General features: G+C 38.7%; 1 protein-coding gene and 1 non-coding gene across 3 annotated transcripts in view; one reads left to right on the top strand and one right to left on the bottom strand.

Moving 5' to 3' along the window:
• SPTBN1 (spectrin beta, non-erythrocytic 1) overlaps positions 1-12,883 on the bottom strand; it is a 198,920-nt gene that overhangs the window by 161,883 nt on the left and 24,154 nt on the right. The gene's annotated exons all lie outside the window — the stretch shown is intronic.
• LOC122237570 lies at positions 5,678-5,784 on the top strand. The gene has a single exon (XR_006216156.1). It is a non-coding gene; the product is annotated as a U6 spliceosomal RNA (small nuclear RNA).

Here is a 12,883-nt window from a genome sequence, read left to right as displayed (position 1 = left end):
TCGGGACCTTTAAAACTAAGGGCTGAGATTTACTGATCAAATAGAGGCCCTTCCCGCCTAAAGGAAACAAAAGCCTTCCTAAGCCTCAAACGCAAGGGAAATCATCTGCATTCCTCCCCACTTAGGGTGGTGGATGGAGAGGAAAAAGGTGAGCTCATCACAGCGTTAGGCAAGTCTGTCAGAGAAAGGGGCATCTCCAGCCAGCCCCGTCCTGAGAACACCTGATAAACACTGATGTTGCAGCCTGCTTGAATATTCTAGGAAGTTTCCAGTCAGTTCTAAAATTTGGACACTGTATTTGGGATTTAGATGTTCTTCCCTCTTGCTGCCTGAAACATGAGTCTCACAATAAAGCATCTTTAACGAAAATTTTGTGGTTATTTAAGTCTTTAGCTAACAAATGAGACTCCTTGTCATTTGTTTTCTTTTAAAACAAAGAACAACTGGCTAAAACATTCATTCATTCCCTCATTTTTAGTCTATTATAGACCACAGAAAAGTACAAAACAAATTCTAAGAAATGAACAATTAACATAACAAAAAGTCAAAAGAATTATAATACCAAGATGCCAAAAATACTGATTACATTTAAATTACTATTTGCTCTTTCATCTGGAAAACATATTCTCCATTGGAAAGTACCCAGTATAACAGCTGCATTGCTTTTTCAACTTTCACAAACACTCTCAAAGTTAGCCAAACTCTGTGTTGGCTGCTGTCCAGGGTTTTATTGTTATGTACTATTAGTTCATAGTGAGAAATGTGGGCTAAGGAAAAGAGAAGGTGAAGGAACAACAGGGCTTCATAATCATGTGCAGATGTGAATGTTCCCGAAGGTTTATCTGCCAGAAAATGCCCCATATTACTTCTATTACCTGTAGCCTTTATTAGTTTAATTAGATAATTACAAATGTTGTGTTTTTAGGACATCATTTAGAGACTTAACTTTAAACAATTTTTCTTCTGTCAGTGGCTGACATTTTAATACTTTTCGTATGTAAAGCAAACCGGTCCATTCTCTTCCCCTCCCTCTACTTTTTAGCAAGTGCTGAAAGCGAATCGAGAGGCAAACCAACAGTCAACCTGCCTTCATATGTCCACTTGTTGTCAAATCAATTATGGTTCAAAAGCCTCTCACTTTTAGTAGTTTATAAATGTTGGGACTTTATATTATTATTTTTTTAAGTTTATACAAACCAATGTAGTGACAATGACATGGTCCAGCAGAGACTTTTCAATCTCATGAACCGGTTAAGTTAAACAACCAACCAAAAAAAATGGAGCAACCAACAAGGGTTTTGACTTTTATTTCGTTAAGAATAAAAATTAAAACAAACCCCAAACTACTAAATCATATTGCCACTATCTTATAAATAAGATCCCAAATAGGAGAAGGATCATCATCTGAGAATTGAGACATCAATCCTTTACATAAGAGAACACACAGTAACCTCACATCCGGGTTCATGAAGCAGGAAATGAGCGGCTCAGGTCACACCTGGCCCCACAGGTGCAATGGGAAGCATGAGTCAGCAGTAAGAAGATGAGAGCTGAAAGCCCAACTCGCCAGCCAGGAGCGGGCACAGCCGCTGCAAGTTTCTGAGTCTACACCGAAACACTTATTCACCCTACACTTCTATAGTCCTATCCCATTCTAAAGTTCCATATCCATCAGATGAGAATACTCTGCTAGAACGGTACCTATTTCATTAGGATGAGGAATAAAAACAAGGTCTCTTTTGTCCCACAATGTTTATCTCCAGCACCCAGCATAGCACTTGGCAAAAAGTAAGCACTCATCTCCATAGTATTTAAAGGGTTTTAAGAAAATTGCACTGATCATTGATGCTTGGGAGCTTCTTGAAAGAAAATACAATGTGGATCGGGCTTTAATTTTTAACTTTATAGAGGTAGGTATATTTGCATCATTTAACACATACATAGCTGTGTGTGCCGGCCTAAGCCTCAAATAACCTTTATGAGGTAGGGACTATTACCTTTTGTATTTTATGGATGAGAAAATTATGGCACAGGTCAAACGTCAAAGCTAGTGGAGTTGGGATTTGAACCCAAGTAGTCCAGATTGTGAGTCTACTATCCTATGCCATCCAGTATGGTTGCAACAAGCCACATGTGGCTATTTAAATTTAAATAAAATTAAATAAAATTTAAAATTCAACTCCTCAGTCCTAGCCATATGCACATGTGGATCATGGCTACAGTATTGAACAGCACAAACAGAGAATACTTTCATCACTGCAGAAAGCCCCAATGGAGGCACCAATCTATGCTCTTAGGCAAAATTCTATTGCTGCCTCCTTGATTTCAGTTTAGCTCCAGGCCTAAGGTCCCATCTCCAGGCCTAACCTAACCTAATAAAACAACACAAAGGGTTTTTCCAATAGGGACTCTAACACCTTCTCTTTCAGCAAAAATACATAAAAGCAAGTTGACAGCAGCATGACTCTTGATGGATGTCTTCAACAAGAAAGCCAACCAGAAACTCTGTTTTTTTTCCCTTGTTATTCTCAACTCTTCTCTTGGCAGGATGTTTGCAGAATGGTCTCTGGCTGTAAACTCACTGGCACACACTTGCACCTGTCCTGCTGTGAAAGACTGAAACCCTGTATTTATGGATTTTGTAAGCAGAGTTCAGCCAGAGGGTAGCCATTCCCAAAATTCAGTTCTCAAAATATTTACAGATATTTTTCAAAATGAACCACAGAAGGTTCTTTCTGTAACATAAGAAAGTTCTTGATATCAAGGCAGCCTTTAAGTTCTATGTCTTGGAGAAGGATTCATGGTAAGCTGCCATGAAGGTGGGGGGGTTGGGTGGGGAGGTGTTACGATTTCTGCAAATTCCCGAAATAGTTACACCTTTAAGAAAAAGGCAGTTGAGGGGCGCCTGGGTGGCGCAGTCGGTTAAGCGTCCGACTTCAGCCAGGTCACGATCTCACGGTCCGTGAGTTCGAGCCCCGCGTCAGGCTCTGGGCTGATGGCTCAGAGCCTGGAGCCTGTTTCCGATTCTGTGTCTCCCTCTCTCTCTGTCCCTCCCCCATTCATGCTCTGTCTCTCTCTGTCCCAAAAATAAAATAAACGTTGAAAAAAAAAAATTAAAAAAAAAAAAAGAAAAAGGCAGTTGTGAAAGTTCAATCACCCTAAGAACAGTAACACACTGAATCCTTGTTCAATACAACATCCGAATCCCCAAGGACTTGATGGAAGATGAAACCCTGGAGAGGTAAATTCCGGTAGGACAAAAGTCAAGTCCTAGCACCAACAGCCATAACAATAAAGAGGTAAAGAGAAAACTTATAGGGTGGAGCGAGTCTCATGGGAAGAGGAAAGGTACTCAAGTGGGCTTACACGCGGGCTGGAGAAACCAAACAAATTCATAGCTCTGCTATGGCTGGACTTCCCAGTTGTAAAATTCTGCTTCTGCATCTGTTAAATGAAAGATATTCATCATTCCTCTTCCTTCTTCTCCTACTTATTTTCAGAAAACCCTAGAGGGTTCCCCACAGAAACTTCAGGGTTTCCTTGAAAGGACATGCGTTCTCTGGGTCAAAAGAGGACTAGTTTCTCCGGCACTACAGAAAACAGAGGAAGCCAGGTATGCTGGCTCCTCATGGAGAGCCAAATACCCACAACCAAGAGCTCAAAGTGGACACAGATGTTGGATCCTCATGTTCCACACTATATGTTTACCCCTATTTACTCAGCACCTATTTCTGTAAACACATGCCCAAATCATCATCTCCAATAGCTGAGCAATTTTCTACAGTATGGATATGCTATAATCTATTTAACCAAGTCCCTATAAGACACAACTTAGGAGACAACTATGCTCAGTATTTTTTTTTTTATATAAATGTGGTAATATCATTGTAACCTTGCCCATTATTTTCTTAGGATAAATTTCTAGAAGAGAAATCTATTGCCCTACAGAAAGGCACTTTCCCACCAGGATTATTATACAAGAGGGACTGTTTCCCCTCTCCCCTGATCAGCCTCCTCAAGTGTTATGGTTAAGATCACTCCAGGTCTATAAATTAGTATTGCAGTATTATTTTAATTTGCATGTCTGTGCACACGAATGATGTGACACTGAGTATGTTTTCATAATCTAAATGAATCACTTATTTGGGTAAGCTACTAGCCTCTCTGTGCTTCAGTTAATTTATCTGTAAAACAGAAATAATCATTGAACCTATATTCCATAGAACTGTTTTGAGAATCAAAGGAAATAATGCACATAAAATATTTACAATACATGGAACCTTAAAAAAAGTTAACTATTACTGTTATTTATACTTTTTAACTTATTTCTGGTATTTATTACTTTTTAACTTATTTCTGATAAGGAAGAAATCTTCCTTTGAAACAACAGAATTCACATCAGTGGCTGCTTTTTGCAAACAGCACAGATGAAATAATTATCACTGGGTAACAAAGAACCACTGTATGTACCCATGTGTAATTCTAGAAATGGACCTCCCTCCCCTTCATTTGGTTTTAACATCCAGTAGACCAAGGCTATTTTTCTGTAACGTTAAAAAAAAAATACATGTTTGAATAAAATTTTAATAAACTACAGATTCTTTATTTTCCTTTTTAAATAAAATCCTGATGTTCTCAGAATTTAAAAAATGTTTTAACAACAACAACAAAATTCCCAAAAAGAGCTTGGTTAAATAAATAATGATACACACACACACACACACACACACACACACACATATATACACAGACACACACATACACATATATACACACACACTTACATACATAAAAAATATGTAGACTCTCAAGCATAAAATAAAAACAATGATATTTTATAGATATATGTAAAATATGGGACAATTATCAGATGAAATAGCAGGTAACAAAATGAGTTTGTTATGATTCTATTTTTTTTTTTTTTTTAAAACATACCTTTAGCTGGAATAGTATACACCAAAATGTTAAAAGTTAGCACTGGCTGGTGGTATGAAAAGCAATTTAATTTTTCTCATTTTTCTTTAAAAAAAAAACCCCTATTTTTCTTAGTTCCTAAAAAGAACACTTTGATTTTTGAAATGAAAAATTTTAAGTATTTGTACAGGTGGGATCCCAATGTGGTATGCAGTTTCTTGGACAGAGCAGAGCCTGGCAAGATAGTCCCCTCTTGGATAACAAGGTTCTCTGGCAGGAACATTTTTTGGACTGGGGAGTAGCATCTCCTACGGGTTCCTTGAGCTCTGAACCTGATATTCCTGCCTCATTTTCCCAGATATGGGCAAGGGCTTTGAGCTGATTTTGTCTTTCCCCCTACTTACCAGCCATCAGTGATGCTCCAGGGCTTTCAAACTCTCCGATAAGCACCCAAGGCCCCTGCTTTCCCCCAGTCTCATCCCCTGGAATGACCACATATACCTTCATTCCAGACATTCCCAGATTCAGATGTAACACCCCTCTCTCCTAATCACCTCAAGATCACCTCCTGCAGGTGTCTTCATTGTACCCCTATGCCCATATCTAGCACAGCATTCTGTACCCCAGACTACAATGCTGGCCCATTCTTGCCCATGTTCTTGACTTTGAGTGGGTTGGGAGGGATGCAAAAGAGTGGTAGAACCAGTAGGCAGGAGGAGAGGGGACTTACTGAGGTATAGTTGACATATAAGAAATACAATGAGTGCTCGCTTCGGCAGCACATATACTAAAATTGGAACAATACAGAGAAGATTAGCATGGCCCCTGTGCAAGGATGACACGCAAATTCGTGAAGCGTTCCATATTTTTCCCTCTTGCACTGTTGGTGGGAATGCAAATTGGTGCAGCCACTCTGGAAAACAGTGTGGAGGTTCCTCAGAAAATTAAAAATAGACCTACCCTATGACCCAGCAATAGCACTGCTAGGAATTTACCCAAGGGATACAGGAGTACTGATGCACAGGGGCACTTGTACCCCAATGTTTATAGCAGCACTCTCAACAATAGCCAAATTATGGAAAGAGCCTAAATGTCCATTAACTGACGAATGGATAAAGAAATTGTGGTTTATATACACAATGGAGTACTACAGGGCAATGAGAAAGAACGAAATATGGCCCTCTGTAGCAACGTGGATGGAACTGGAGAGTGTGATGCTAAGTGAAATAAGCCATACAGAGAAAGACAGATACCATATGTTTTCACTCTTATGTGGATCCTGAGAAACTTAACAGAAACCCATGGGGGAGGGGAAGAAAAAAAAAAAAAAGGTTAGAGTGGGAGAGAGCCAAAGCATAAGAGACTCTTAAAAACTGAGAACAAACTGAGGGTTGATGGGGGGTGGGAGGGAGGGGAGGGTGGGTGATGGGTATTGAGGAGGGCACCTTTTGGGATGAGCACTGGGTGTTGTATGGAAACCAATTTGACAATAAATTTCATATATTGAAAAAAAAAGAAATACAATGAATGGCACATATATAAATTACACAGTTTGAGAAGTTTTGGCATATGTATACACCTGTGAAGCCATCACAATCAATGAGCACATCCATCGCTCCAAAAAGTTTCCTCATACCCCGCTGTAGTCCATCCTCTTGTCCCACCTCCATGTATTCACACCCCCCCACCCCCCAGACAACCACACATCTGCTTTCTGTCACTATAGATTAGTTTACATATTCTCTAATAATGGGATCACACAGTATGAAATTTTTCTGTCTGCCTTCTTCATAATTACTTTGAGATTCAGCCCTGTTGTTATACACAGCAATACTTTTTTTTTTTTTTTTTTTTTTTTTTATAGCTGGGTAGTATTCCATTGTTACAGATACAACACAGTTCATTTACACATTCACCTGTGATGGATATTTGAGTTGTTTCTGGTTTGGGGCTACTACAAATAAAGCTGCTACGAACATTTGTATAACAAGTTTTTGTAGCGATACGTGCTTTCATGTCTCTTGGGTAAATGTCTTAGGAGTGGAACACCTGGGTCATATCATAGGTCATAGTGTAAGTTTTTTAAGAAACTGAATCATGGAGTATTCTAATTTAATTAAAAAAACAAAACAAAACAAAAGACAATGAGCAGACAAGTACCCAAATGCACTAGGGGAATATCCTTTTAAAAGAAAGATAATAAATCCCTTTTATAAGGGATGAGTCATTTTATAATGTGAATAATCATTCTCTGTAACTTTTAAAATTCAGTCTTCACATTTGAAGTCTTTTTTTTAACTTCAAGTGAGTCATGCCTATATCAATTACAGTTATACAAAAATTTGCACTCTATCCACTGCCCAATTCCCCTACATTGAGCCTCATTCTTTTCAGGATTTGGATGGCACCATTTAATTGCTTCTTTCTCTGTAATTCTCTACAGTGATGTTGCGAGAAAGAGCATGACACTGTGATTCTATCAGTCTTGAAGAAGGACCCTTTCTTTTTATATGTTCCGAGAAAAGACAGTAACCCACTCATGTGACTTTGGGGAAGTTATGCTAACTTTCTGTGCCTTTGATAGTCACCCTATTCTACTGGGATTCAAAATTAGATGTGAGAGTTAAGGGCCTCTTGTTTAAACGACTATTCTGCAGTAAATACAACTTGAGCTAAAAATAGAAAAAGCAATTCTACGTGGAAACATTCTTAGTCTAGGATCCTCCCCCCAACTTAAACCTATTTAAATTAAGAACAGATAGAAGCATACATTTGTAGAATACAAAAATAAGAGTAATCTGGAACACAGAGGAAATTATAAGAAAACTGCTCCTTGGTTCTATCCAAACTTCAAAAGATTGAGTTTTCACTGGTAAACACTGTATTCAATATTCTGTGGATGCTTTACACTACACAACAATTTTCTAAACAGATTTAAAGGACTCTAAGTATAAAAGCATAATAGAGCTAAACAGTCTGACAACTTTTATTATTTCTATTAACCCTTCTGCTCTAGTTTATACAAACCAATAAATCTCATTCTCATTCCAGATGAAAAGAAAGGAAATTCTACACAGCAGTCAAGTACATTTCTATTGCAGGCTGGGAGTATCTTTGCTTGAGACCTAACACGCATGCCAATGATTCCTCAGCACAAAGACCACTATGATTTTACATAAATGTTACAGAAGCAGGGGAGAGCCTGGGTGGCTCAGTCAGTTAAGCATCCTACTCTTCGCTCCGGTCACGATCTTGTGGTTGGTGAGATCAAGCCCTGTGTCAGGCTCTGTGCTGCTTGGGATTTTCTCTCTCTCTCTCTCTTTCTCTCTCTCAAGCCCTGTGTCAGGGTCTGCACTGCTTGGGATTTCTCTCTCTCTCTCTCTCTCTCTCCCTCCCTCCCTCTCAAAATAAATAAATGAACATTTTTTTTAATGTTAGGGAAACAAACCGTTCAAGTAACAAAACCCAAATCAAGCTTGCTTAAGCTTGAAGTTGTCTGTCATAGGAGGGAGGAAGTCAAACAGACACCTGCAAGGAGGTCCTGGGAACACATAACCTTAGAACAGGTGTTAAATAAAACTCCTTAGATCTAGGCATTCCCCTCTTAGAAACCTTCAGAAAAATGAGAATTCAGATAAAAGTTTGAATTCAGTGATGCTCATCACAGGGCTTTTTATAGCAGCAAAAAAGGTGAAGACAACCTAAATGCCCAGTAATAAGAGTGCTATATGGGTACTTTACATAGCCATGAAAAAAAATGTTCAAAAAAATTTTTTTAAATGGACACAACTCATGACATAACAAAGGGAACATAATTATATAAAAACAAAAGTATAATTATGTGGTTGTATGTATGTGAGCAAGTATGAATAAACAAGACCAGGAAGAAGGACATTTATCAAAATGTTAACAAGGGATAGAATAGCATCAGGATCACAGGAAAATTCTTAAATGTATTACTTTCCTAATCATAAATTTTTTCTTTAATTATGTATTTCTCAAAACAAATATTTTACAGGGTTGTTGGGGTTTTTTTTAAGCCCTTAAAGTACCACATTATTTCTCTGGAAACATCTAAGAACTTAACTATGGTCACCAGCAATATGGAATGCCTGTTTCTGTAAGGGTCTATAAGCAAAGCCTCTAATAAGACAATTTGGATTTAGAAAAGAGAAAAATCAGAAGTCAGCTACTGAAAAATGATTCTTCAAACCACAGAAGTTTCAAGAAAATTACTTTAAATGGTACATGGCTATAAGACACTTAAAATATGATGTTTAAAATTTTACTTTCCATGAGGTTCCTCAGGTACATATTTACTCTAAAAGACTATTCTCACAGGGGCACATGGGTGACTCGGTCAGTTAAGCGTCTGCTGATTTTGGTTCAGGTCATGATCTCACGACTTTGAGATTGAGCTCAGAGTTGGTCTCAGCACTAAGCATGGAACCTCCTTAAGATTCTCTCCTTTTGCTCCTCCCCCACTAACATGCTCTTTTACTCTCTCAGTAAATTTTAAAAAATTAAAAAGTTAAAAATTATTCTTACATAATATGATCAACAATTTCCGATCAGTTCTTCATCAAGAATGTTGACCACCACAGGAGTGCCTGGGTGGCTCAGTCGGATAAGCGTCTGACTTTGGCTCGGGTCATGATCTCACGGTTTGTGAGTTTGAGCCCCGCGTTGGGCTCTGTGCTGACAGTTCAGAGCCTGGAGCCTGCTTCGGATTCTGTGTCTCCCTCTCTCTCTCTGCTCCTCCCCCACTATGCTCTGTCTCTCTCTGTCTCAAAAATAAACATTAAAAAAAAACAATTAAAAAAAAAAGAATGTTGACCACCACAATAGTTCAAATCATAATATCTACAATTTTCTGATTGTAGAGTAATCAGAAAATATTTGAAAACTATAAAGAATTGTTAATAATGTGGACAATCTTTAACCACTGAATATAGATTTGGAGACTCTTCATAATGTATGACTACGTGAAGGTAAAACCTCACAGTGACAGACACGATGCCTTGGGGATTCAGTTTTTGCTGTCAGTCAGGTTTATTATTAACAGTTTCTCTGGACCCCCCTAAATATTATGAGCTATCACCCTGACTTTGGTAAAGTCCCTCAGTGTTTCTTGACAGAATTATGGCCTACTCTGCCATTTTGCCCTACAAAAATATATTCTCTTCCATCCTGGAATTCAAGTGAGCTCTGAAAAATACACAGACTTGCCTAAAATCTTTCAAAGCCTCCCACTTCATCTTTGAGGTAAAACCTCATTTCAATGTATGTAAGACCTCTTTCATCTTGCCTCAGCCACATTCAACACAGTCCCTCCATGCCAGCCATAGCAGAACACTTCCCCAAAGCACACTATCTTCTTTCTCCACGGCTGTGTGCATGCTGTTCCCTTGGGTGGGACTTCTCCACCCCCTAATATTTCCAGCTAACACCATTCATTCTTCCAGAGTCATCTCAGGTCATCATCCTTCAGAAAGCTGTCCCTATCCCCTCATATCTGTCACCTACCTAAATAAGACATGTCAATTCTGTGTCCACAGTTATACCAATGACAAGGACTTGTCACTGGTTCCCTATTTCCTCCTCTGAACACTTGTCCCATGAAGGCAGAACTGGTGCCAGCACAGAGCCCAGCAATGGGAAGTATTCAACATTCCAACTGAAGCTCCACGCCCATCTAGGCTACTGAGGGAAAACTAAGATGTGGCAGATTAATCAGAGAATTCAGTTATTTTAAAGTGCTTATTCCCAATCAGAAATTTCTGGAAAACTAACTTCTGAAAGAACTTTCTTGCCACCACTTCAGTAATTTCAAGATTGTTCAGATGTCCTACCTAGTTTCCCTTTTACGTGGCGCTACCTGAATTAAGAGCACGACCAGAGAAGACCCTTTAAATATTTTGGGAATTAAAAGATCTGTTTAGAAAATGTCTGAAAGTTGTTTTCTGTTCTCTGCATCATCAACCAGAAAAGTTAAACAGATTCTTGGGATGGCTCTGTGAGATCAGAATGGATGATGAATGCTAAAGCGTTCCTTGTATTCATATAGAAACACAGTGAGGATTAAAACTATTTCAGGCTCAAAGAATAGATCACAGGTCCTCTCTTTCATCCAGAAAAATCCAACTGATTCAAAACCACAGAGAAAAGATCATTTCAAAGTAAAGAACATTTTCTATAAATAATCCACATACTCAGTAATATTTTGCAAAACATGCCCACTTAGGGATTTCTGTGAATGCTCTTTGCAAAAGCTCTTCATCATTTGAAACATATCAGCTCTCAACTCAGAATTATAACTGTAAAAACCAGTAACTTACATCTCTATACTGCCATGTATTTTTCCAAGTACTTTCAATTACATCATTTTATTTGATCCCATTTTTGGCACTCATTCTATCTCTAGAAAAATGGATTATTACCTTAGCATCTGATGCTAAAAGATGTAAGACGGTAACAAATAATACAAAGGCGTAAGGGTAATAATACTCTTAATTTTTGCCAGTGGAATTAAATACTGTACACAAGTGTGTTTGTTCATGATTAGTGTCTTTACAAATGAGTCCTTTGTAAGATTAATAACTTCATTAAAATTGAAAGTAGGAAAATAATTCACAGAAAGTGTGAAAAATTCTGTTATTTGGTACAAAATGTACCATCTGGAGTTATTCTGTAGCCAAAAATATAACAAGAGATAGGACTTTTTTTTTTTTAATGGTGAAGGGAAGGAGGAAACTATAAATCACAAAGAAGCCGCTAGGATGAGATAATGCACAACACTGAAATCTGAGGAAGAGGGTCCCAAGAGATCATCCACACACTCACACTCAGCTTGTGTAACCATGCAGGACATGTGACATGCCACCTTTTATAATGAAGCAAGAAACAGCACTCTGGGATGAGAAGAGGAACAGAATTCAACACGCTGCCAAAAATAAACAATAAAATGAAAAGAAGTAGATTTCGGAAAGAAGGAAGATTCTAGAAAGAGGGTTTGCCTGAAGAAAGCATCATTTAGAAAATCTACATCCTTCGGCATACTACATTTTGCCTCTACCATTTTCTCTTTTCCTTAACCCTACCGCACTTGGATTTTATGTGACCCGTCTGAATAAAAATGATCTAGTCTGATCCCATTCTCTTAACCTCCATCTGCCCTCCCTCCAGAACATGGGAACCCACAATGGAAATTTCACTGGAAATATGAGCTAGCACCACCCTTCTCTCCCACATCTGAGAGTTCAGCTGAGACGGCAAACAACTGGGGAAGGTATTTCTTCAACAGAAGGGATTTTTCGCCTCTCACCTAGTTTTACCCCAAATTCTCAGGCTTTAGTTCCTTAAAGGGCATTCTTCGGCTCTGCAGAAAATAAAGCTTAATTCTCTCCTTCCTGGCCCTGGACTCCTCGGAGTTCACATTTTCCTGCCCTTCACCCTTACCACACCCCGGCAGGCCAGCCTGCTTTAAACAGGGCCTTTCAGCAAGATGCGACACATAATCCATCTCACCAACTGCTGCAAGACTTCTGGTGCCAAAAGGCCATTGAGAAAAAGGCTGCTAAAAACGTATGTGGTAATTCGGTACTGGCAGGTCCTGCTGGATTAGCTCTATTCCAAGTCTGTCTTTCCTGTGTCAGAACTCTCCAATGTTCATGGCTTCTCCCTGTTTTGCTGACATCCTACAGAGAGAGCCTGAATCTAAACTTTCTGCCATGTTGGAAACATTCTATATCTTCACTGTCCAAAACAGTAGCCATGAGACTTATGTGGCTATTGAGCACTTGAAATGTGGCCAGTGTGACTGAGGAACTGAATTTTTAGTTTTAGTTACCTTTAATTAATGTAAATGTAAGTTGCCACATAAGGCTCATGGCTACCCTGCTGGACAGCATACACTAGAGTCGTAATTCTGAGAGCAAAGAGTAATATGCAAACTCGGCTGTATGTTTCA

Source organism: Panthera tigris, chromosome A3 (assembly GCF_018350195.1).
Source record: "Panthera tigris isolate Pti1 chromosome A3, P.tigris_Pti1_mat1.1, whole genome shotgun sequence".
In the NCBI taxonomy this organism is placed as follows: Eukaryota; Metazoa; Chordata; class Mammalia; order Carnivora; family Felidae; genus Panthera; species Panthera tigris.
The sequence above is the reverse complement of the archived record's forward strand: the minus strand, read 5'-3'. Positions and strand labels throughout refer to the sequence as shown.